The sequence below is a fragment of the Salvelinus sp. IW2-2015 genome, unplaced genomic scaffold (genome assembly GCF_002910315.2).
Source record: "Salvelinus sp. IW2-2015 unplaced genomic scaffold, ASM291031v2 Un_scaffold2147, whole genome shotgun sequence".
Taxonomy (NCBI): domain Eukaryota; kingdom Metazoa; phylum Chordata; class Actinopteri; order Salmoniformes; family Salmonidae; genus Salvelinus; species Salvelinus sp. IW2-2015.
Window position 1 is genome coordinate 67,870 of NW_019943479.1, and position 6,668 is coordinate 74,537.

Consider the following 6,668-nt stretch of genomic DNA (forward strand, 5'->3'; position numbering starts at 1 on the left):
GCTGATGAATGCCAAAATCAAGTTTACGGTATGCTGGCCGGTGTTGTTAAATTCCTGCTTTCTGATAGAGGAAATGAAAACATTGTCACTGCACTTGGACAGTGCGTGTCGTGCGCTATGCAAAGAATTGACACTTCTTAGAGTTTGTAATTTTGTCAGTGTCTTATAACGTTTAACCTTGTTTTGAATAGTAGAATTGTAAAACTTTTTGTATTTGTATTTAATTATTAGCCAATTCAAACTACACTCCTTGGATTAGTACTAGTGCCCCATCCCTAGTATTAATTCGCTCTCCAGTAAAATGTGTCCCAAGTGCTCTCATTCCACACAAAACCTTGAAACACCAATTGTATGGAATAGTTTGATAGGTTAGTCTTAGATGCATGATTAGACACGACCACTTCAGCATATTACAGGCTAGTTAGTTTTTGCTAACAATTGTAATTACTCCATCTCTTAGACATGCATCTGGCTCGCCTTGCCCCGCTCTCTTAGAGGAGTGTGTGCCAGTCTGTGGCCACCCTGACCATTACAGGCACTCCGCCACACCATAAAAATGGACATCACTTAACACCAAGGGAGTGGGTGCAGATGGAAATCATTTACTTTTCGAAATTTAGTTCTTTGTTAAAAAAACTTCTGTCCAATATTTCAAATTTTCGGAGAACTAGGAAAGCTGGAAATAGTAATTATTCCTGAGTTTAACCTTACTCTCTCCTTTCAGCTCTAAGTCCACTGGTGTACTACATCCCTCTCTCACCTTCCTTCCTGCCTCAGTGAGGAAGAAATGCCCCTCTTGCCAAGCAATGCCCAAGAGACAGTCCTATCCCACCATAAGATATCCAAAGGCCCTCCATCTGATAACCACAATAGCTGGGACTGCAGAAGGCCAGACTAAAGCTCGACAGTAAAACCACCAGCCTGGCTCTGCTTCTGTGGAGTCGGAGTCCAAGACTATAAGACCCCACTGGAGAAACCCGTAACGCAAGACAATCAACAAAAATAAAAAGAAAACCAGGAAGATAAAGCTTTCTCGCCCTCAGACCGCAGTGGCCTGAAAAGCCAGCGGCTGACTGCTTCCTGTCTGCGCCGTCAACCCGTACTCGGATGAACAGGCCTGACATTAGCAATATCCGTTTACCCAAGTCCTTGCTAACCACTATTCTAAGGAGAGGAGAACTGCAGCTGAGACAAGACGCCCAGAGATAACCCACAACAATTTACTTTAAGAGACTATATAGGATCGCGCAGCAACAGAGAGAAAAAGAAACGATACTGTGACACTGGACTAAAAAACCGGGAACCGAGACTGGGTGGCGTACATTTAGAATAACTTTCAAAATAAGAAAGATCGCAAGCTGAAAGTAGATCAAGGATTGTAATGTTTGGCTAGGCAACAAGTTTTATAAATGGTGTATAATTATTTAGGTCACAAGCAGGTCTACTGCCTGTGACGGAGTACGTAGGTGCACTGCACTCTCACCAACTCTTGTGCTACAAAGGCCACGATCACGATAAACAAGGTATGATAATCAGTTAGGGGAGTTAACATGGCCTCCTTCCAGACCTTACGCGGAGAGCAGAGATATACCAGGTGGATAAATCAGGATTAGGGAGTACATGGGCCTGGCGGATAGACCAGGCTATTAACCATCAGGTTAGGGAGTACTGGCCTGGGATAGTACCAGTATAATCATCAGTTAGGCGATATACATGCCTGGGATAGTACCAGGTAAATATCAGCGTAGGCGAGTACATGCCTGGGATAAACCAGTTAATCATCAGGTTAGGGGAGTACATGGCCTCCTTTCCAAGACCCGGGGATAGTACCAGTAACTATCAAGGTTAGGGGATACAGGGTCTAACCTCCAACCCTGGATAAGTACCAGGCTATAATCATCAGGTTAGGGAGATACAGTGGCCTCCTTCAGACCCTGGGAGATAGTACCAGGTATAATCATCAGGTTAGGGGAGTACATGGGCCTGGGGATACCAGGTATATCATCAATTAGGGGAGTACATGGGCCTCCTTCCAGACCCTGGGATAGTACCAGGTATAATTCATCAGGTTAGGGGAGTACAGGGGTCTCCTCCAGACCTTGGGGATAGACCAGGTAAATCATCAGTTAGGCGGAGTACACTGGCTGGGATATACCAGTATATCATCCAGGTTAGGGAGTACATGGGCCTCCTTCCAGACCCTGGGGATAGATTAACCAGGTATAATCATAGGTTAGGGGAGTACAGGGCCTCCTTCCAGACCTTGGATAGTACCATATAAATCATCAGGTTAGGGGAGTACAGGGGACTTTCCAGACCTCTGGGATAGTACCAGGTATAATCATCAGTTAGGAGTACATGGCCTGGGATAGTACCAGGTATAATTCATCAGGTTAGGGGAGTACAGGTTCTTCCAGACCTTGGATAGTACCAGGTATAATCATCAGGTTAGGGGGAGTACAGGGGTCTCCTTCCAGACCTTGGGATAGTACCAGTATACATCATCAGGTTAGGGGAGTACAGGGTCTCCTCCAACCTTGGATCAGTACCAGTGTATAGATCATCACGGTAGGGATACAGGGTCTCCTTCCAGACCTTGGGGATAGTACCAGGTATAATCATCAGGTTAGGGGGAGTACAGGGGTCTCCTTCCAGACCTTGAGGACCTTGAGGACAGGAACAAGTACAACAAGTCCCTCCATGACCTCTGCAGGGTCATCAAACGAGCAAACGGACAATATAGGAATAAACTGGAATCATATTACACAGGTTTACCAAGGAAGACCCAGATCTGCCCAAAAATGCCTCTCACCCAGACGAACTCAATGGATTCTATGCACGCTTCGACAATAAAAACATCGTGACGTGTGTGAGGGCTGCCACCAACCCAGAGGACTGGGTGATCTCGCTCTCCACGGCCCGACGTCAGTGAGGTCTTTAAATCAGGTCAATCATCCGCAAGGCCAAGGGACCCGACGCTATTACAGGGCGCGTTCTCAGAGCATGCGCAGAACAGCTGGCGGGCATATTCACGGTCATTTTCAACCTCTCTTTGTCCCAGTCTGTAATCTCCACGTCTCAACATGACCACCATCATTCCTGCTCCCAAGAACTCTAAGTCTTCATGACACAATGATTACCACCCTGTAGCACTCACATCTGTAATCATGAAGTGCTTTGAAAGTCTTGTTATGGCACACATCAACTCCATCATCCCAGACACCGTAGACCAGGGGTGGGCAACTCCAGTCCTCGGGGGCCTGATTGGTGTCACAGTTCTGCCCCAGCCCCAGCTAACACACCTGACTCCAATAATCACCTAATCCTGATCTTCAGTTTGGAATGTCATGTGATTAATCAGCTGTGTTTGCTAGGGATGGAGACAAGGTGTGACACCAATCAGGCCCTCGAGGACTGCAGTTAACCACCCCTGCCCTAGACCTACTCCAATTTGCATACCGCCCCAACAGATCCATAGACGACGCATCTCAATTGCTCTCCACACTGCCCTCGCCCACCTAGATAAGAGGAACACCTCTGCATTGACCACATCTCACCATAGTGCCCTTCGAACTCTTCACCAAGGACCCTGGGACTAAACACCTCCCTCTGCAACTGGATCCTGGACTTCCTGACGGGCCGACCCCAGGTGGTGACGATAGGCAACAACACATCTGCCACATTGACCCTCAACACGGATCCCCACAGGGGTGTGTTCTCCCCTCCTCTACTCCCTGTCCAACCACAACTTTGTGGCCAAACACGACTCCAACACTATCATCAACAACAACCTCTCCTTCAACGGCAGTAAGACCAAGGAGCTGATCGTGGACTACAGCAAACGGGGGGGGGGGGTGAATACGACCCCATTCACATCGACAGGGCTGTAGTGGAGCAGGTCGAGAGCTTCAAGTTCATCAGTGTCCAAATCACTAACAACTTAAAATGGTCCAAACGCGCGGACAGTCGTGAAGAAGGCGCAATGGCCACTCAAYTGCTCCGAAAGTTATACAGCTGTACCATTGAGAGCATCTTGACTGGCTGCATCACCGCTTGGTATGGCAATAGCACCGCCCTCGATCACATGGCACTAAAGAGGGTGGTGCGGACAGCCCAGTACATTACCTTAGCCGGGGGTTGAAGGAACAGTCCAGGTCTGTCTGTCTATCGAGAAAGACAGAGACAGAGACAGAGAGACAGAGACAGAGAGACAGAGAGACAGAGAGACAGAGAGAGAGAGAGAGAGAGACAGAGAGAGAGAGAGAGACAGAGAGAGAGAGAGAGAGGAAAGGGTGATACCTAGTCAGTTGTACAACTGAATGCCTTCAACTGAAATGTGTCTTCCGCCATGGGGGCAAGGAGAGAAAGAGAGAGGTAGAGAGAGAAAGAGAGGTACAGAAAGAGGGAGAGAGAGAGAAAGAGAGGGACAGAAAGAGGGAGAGACAGAGAGACTATTATTCCACACAGTGTGTCTGCAGGGTGGTCTGTTTCAGTCCCTTCAGAAAGTATTCACACCCCTTGACTTTTTCCATATTTTGTTGTTACAGCCTAAATTTAAAATTGATTAAGTTGKGATTTCTTGTCATTGGCCTACACACAATACCCCATAATATCAAAGTGGAATTGTTTTTTCTTTCAAGAATTTTACAAATGATTTAACAATGAAAAGCTGAAATGTCATGAGTCAATAAGTATTCAACCCCCTTTGCTATGGCAAGTTCAGGGGTAAAAATGTCACATAAGTTGCATGGACTCTGTGTGCAATAATAGTGTTGAACATGAATTTGAATGACTACCTCATCTCTAAGTCCCTCAGTCGCGCAGTGAATTTCAAACACAGATTCAACAACAAAGACCAAGGAGGTTTTCCAATGCCTCGCAAAGAAGGGCACCTATTGGTAGATGGGTAAAAAACAAAAATCAGACATTGAATATCCCTTTGAGCATGGTGAAGTTATTAATTACACTTTGGATGGTGCATCAATACACCCAGTCACTACAAAGATAAAGGGGTCCCTCCTAACTCAGTTGCCGGAGAGGAAGGAAACCGCTCAGGGATTTCACCATGAGGCCAATGGTGACTTTAAAACAGTTACAGAGTTTAATGGCTGTGATAGGAGAAACCTGAGGATGGATCAACAACATTGTAGTTACTCCACAATACTAACCTGAATGACAGAGTGAAAAGAAGGAAGCCTGTACAGAATAAAAATATTCCAAAACATGTATCCTCTTTGCAACAAGGCACTAAAGTAATACTGCAAAAAATGAGGCAAAGCAATTCACTTTTTGTTCTGAACACATTTCTGAGTACCACTCTCCATATTTTCAAGCATAATGGTGGCTGCACCATGTTATGGGTATGCTTGTAATCGTTAAGGACTGGGGAGTTTTTCAGGATAAAAAGAAACTGAATGAAGCTCAGCACAGAAGTAAACCTGGTTCAGTCTGCCTTCCACCAGACACTGGGAGATGAATTCACCTTTCAGCAGAACAATAACCCTAAGCACAAGGCCAAATCTACGCGGGAGATGCTTAGCATGAAGACAGTGAATGTTCCTGAGTGGTCGAGTTACAGGACTTAAATCTACTTGACAATCTATGGCAAGACCTAAAAATTGTTGTCTAGCAGTGATCAACAACCAATTTGACAGAGCTTGAAGAATTTTGAAAAGAATAACGGGTAAATGTTGCACAATCGAGGCYTGGAAAGCTCTTTGAGACTTACCCAGAAAGACTCACAGCTGTAATTTCCCCCAAAAGGTGGTTCTACAAAGTATTGACTCAGTGGTGTGAATACTTATGTAAATGAGATATTTCTGTATTTCATTTTCAATACATGTTTTCACTTTGTCATTAWAGGGTATTGTGTGTAGATGAGTGAGAAAAAAATCTATTGAATCAATATTGAATTCAGGCTGTAACACAACATTTGGAATAAGTRAAGGGGTGTGAATACCCAGCTAGCAATGAGGAATCGGCCCAGACTTCGGTGGGCCGGAACTGATTGAATAGGCCCGGAATCAAAATGAATGACTGCCCAGAATCGGCCCAAGGACATCGGCCCGTTTCCGTCTACTGGAATTGCAAATTWAAAAAAAWATATATATATATTTTTTTTTAAGATGCAAATTTTAAAAAATGTATACAGAATTACCCGATTTTGTAGTTGTAAATATTACTATTATACATTTGTGACATTTGCTAAATGGAGGGTGAGGGAAAGCTTTGTATGTGTCTCTGTGTCAGAGGTCACGAGGTCACAAAAACAAACAGCCCAAAATAAACTTGATGTCAAACTTCAGGCCTCACCTCTAACTGACTGACATGGGGAAAAGAGAGTCGTTTGAGTGAGACTGATTTGACGAGGATGGCTCRATCTTCAAAGCAGAAGGTTTAAGACGGTGACGTTCTGTAACAGACTCCGAACTGTATGACAGCAGCTGACCCCAGTCAGTATACATCTCTTTATTGACGTATGGCACTTGGAGAGAGAGAGATGAAGCTCCAGCTGCTTATCAGAACTGCAGTCATCATCAATACTGGCTGTGACCTCTTCCTGAACAGAACAAGCACAAACAGGAAGACACCTGTACATAATACATATTCCACAGAAACAGGTAGGAAGGCTGAGGACTACACAGGGACAGGTAGAAGGGCTACACAGG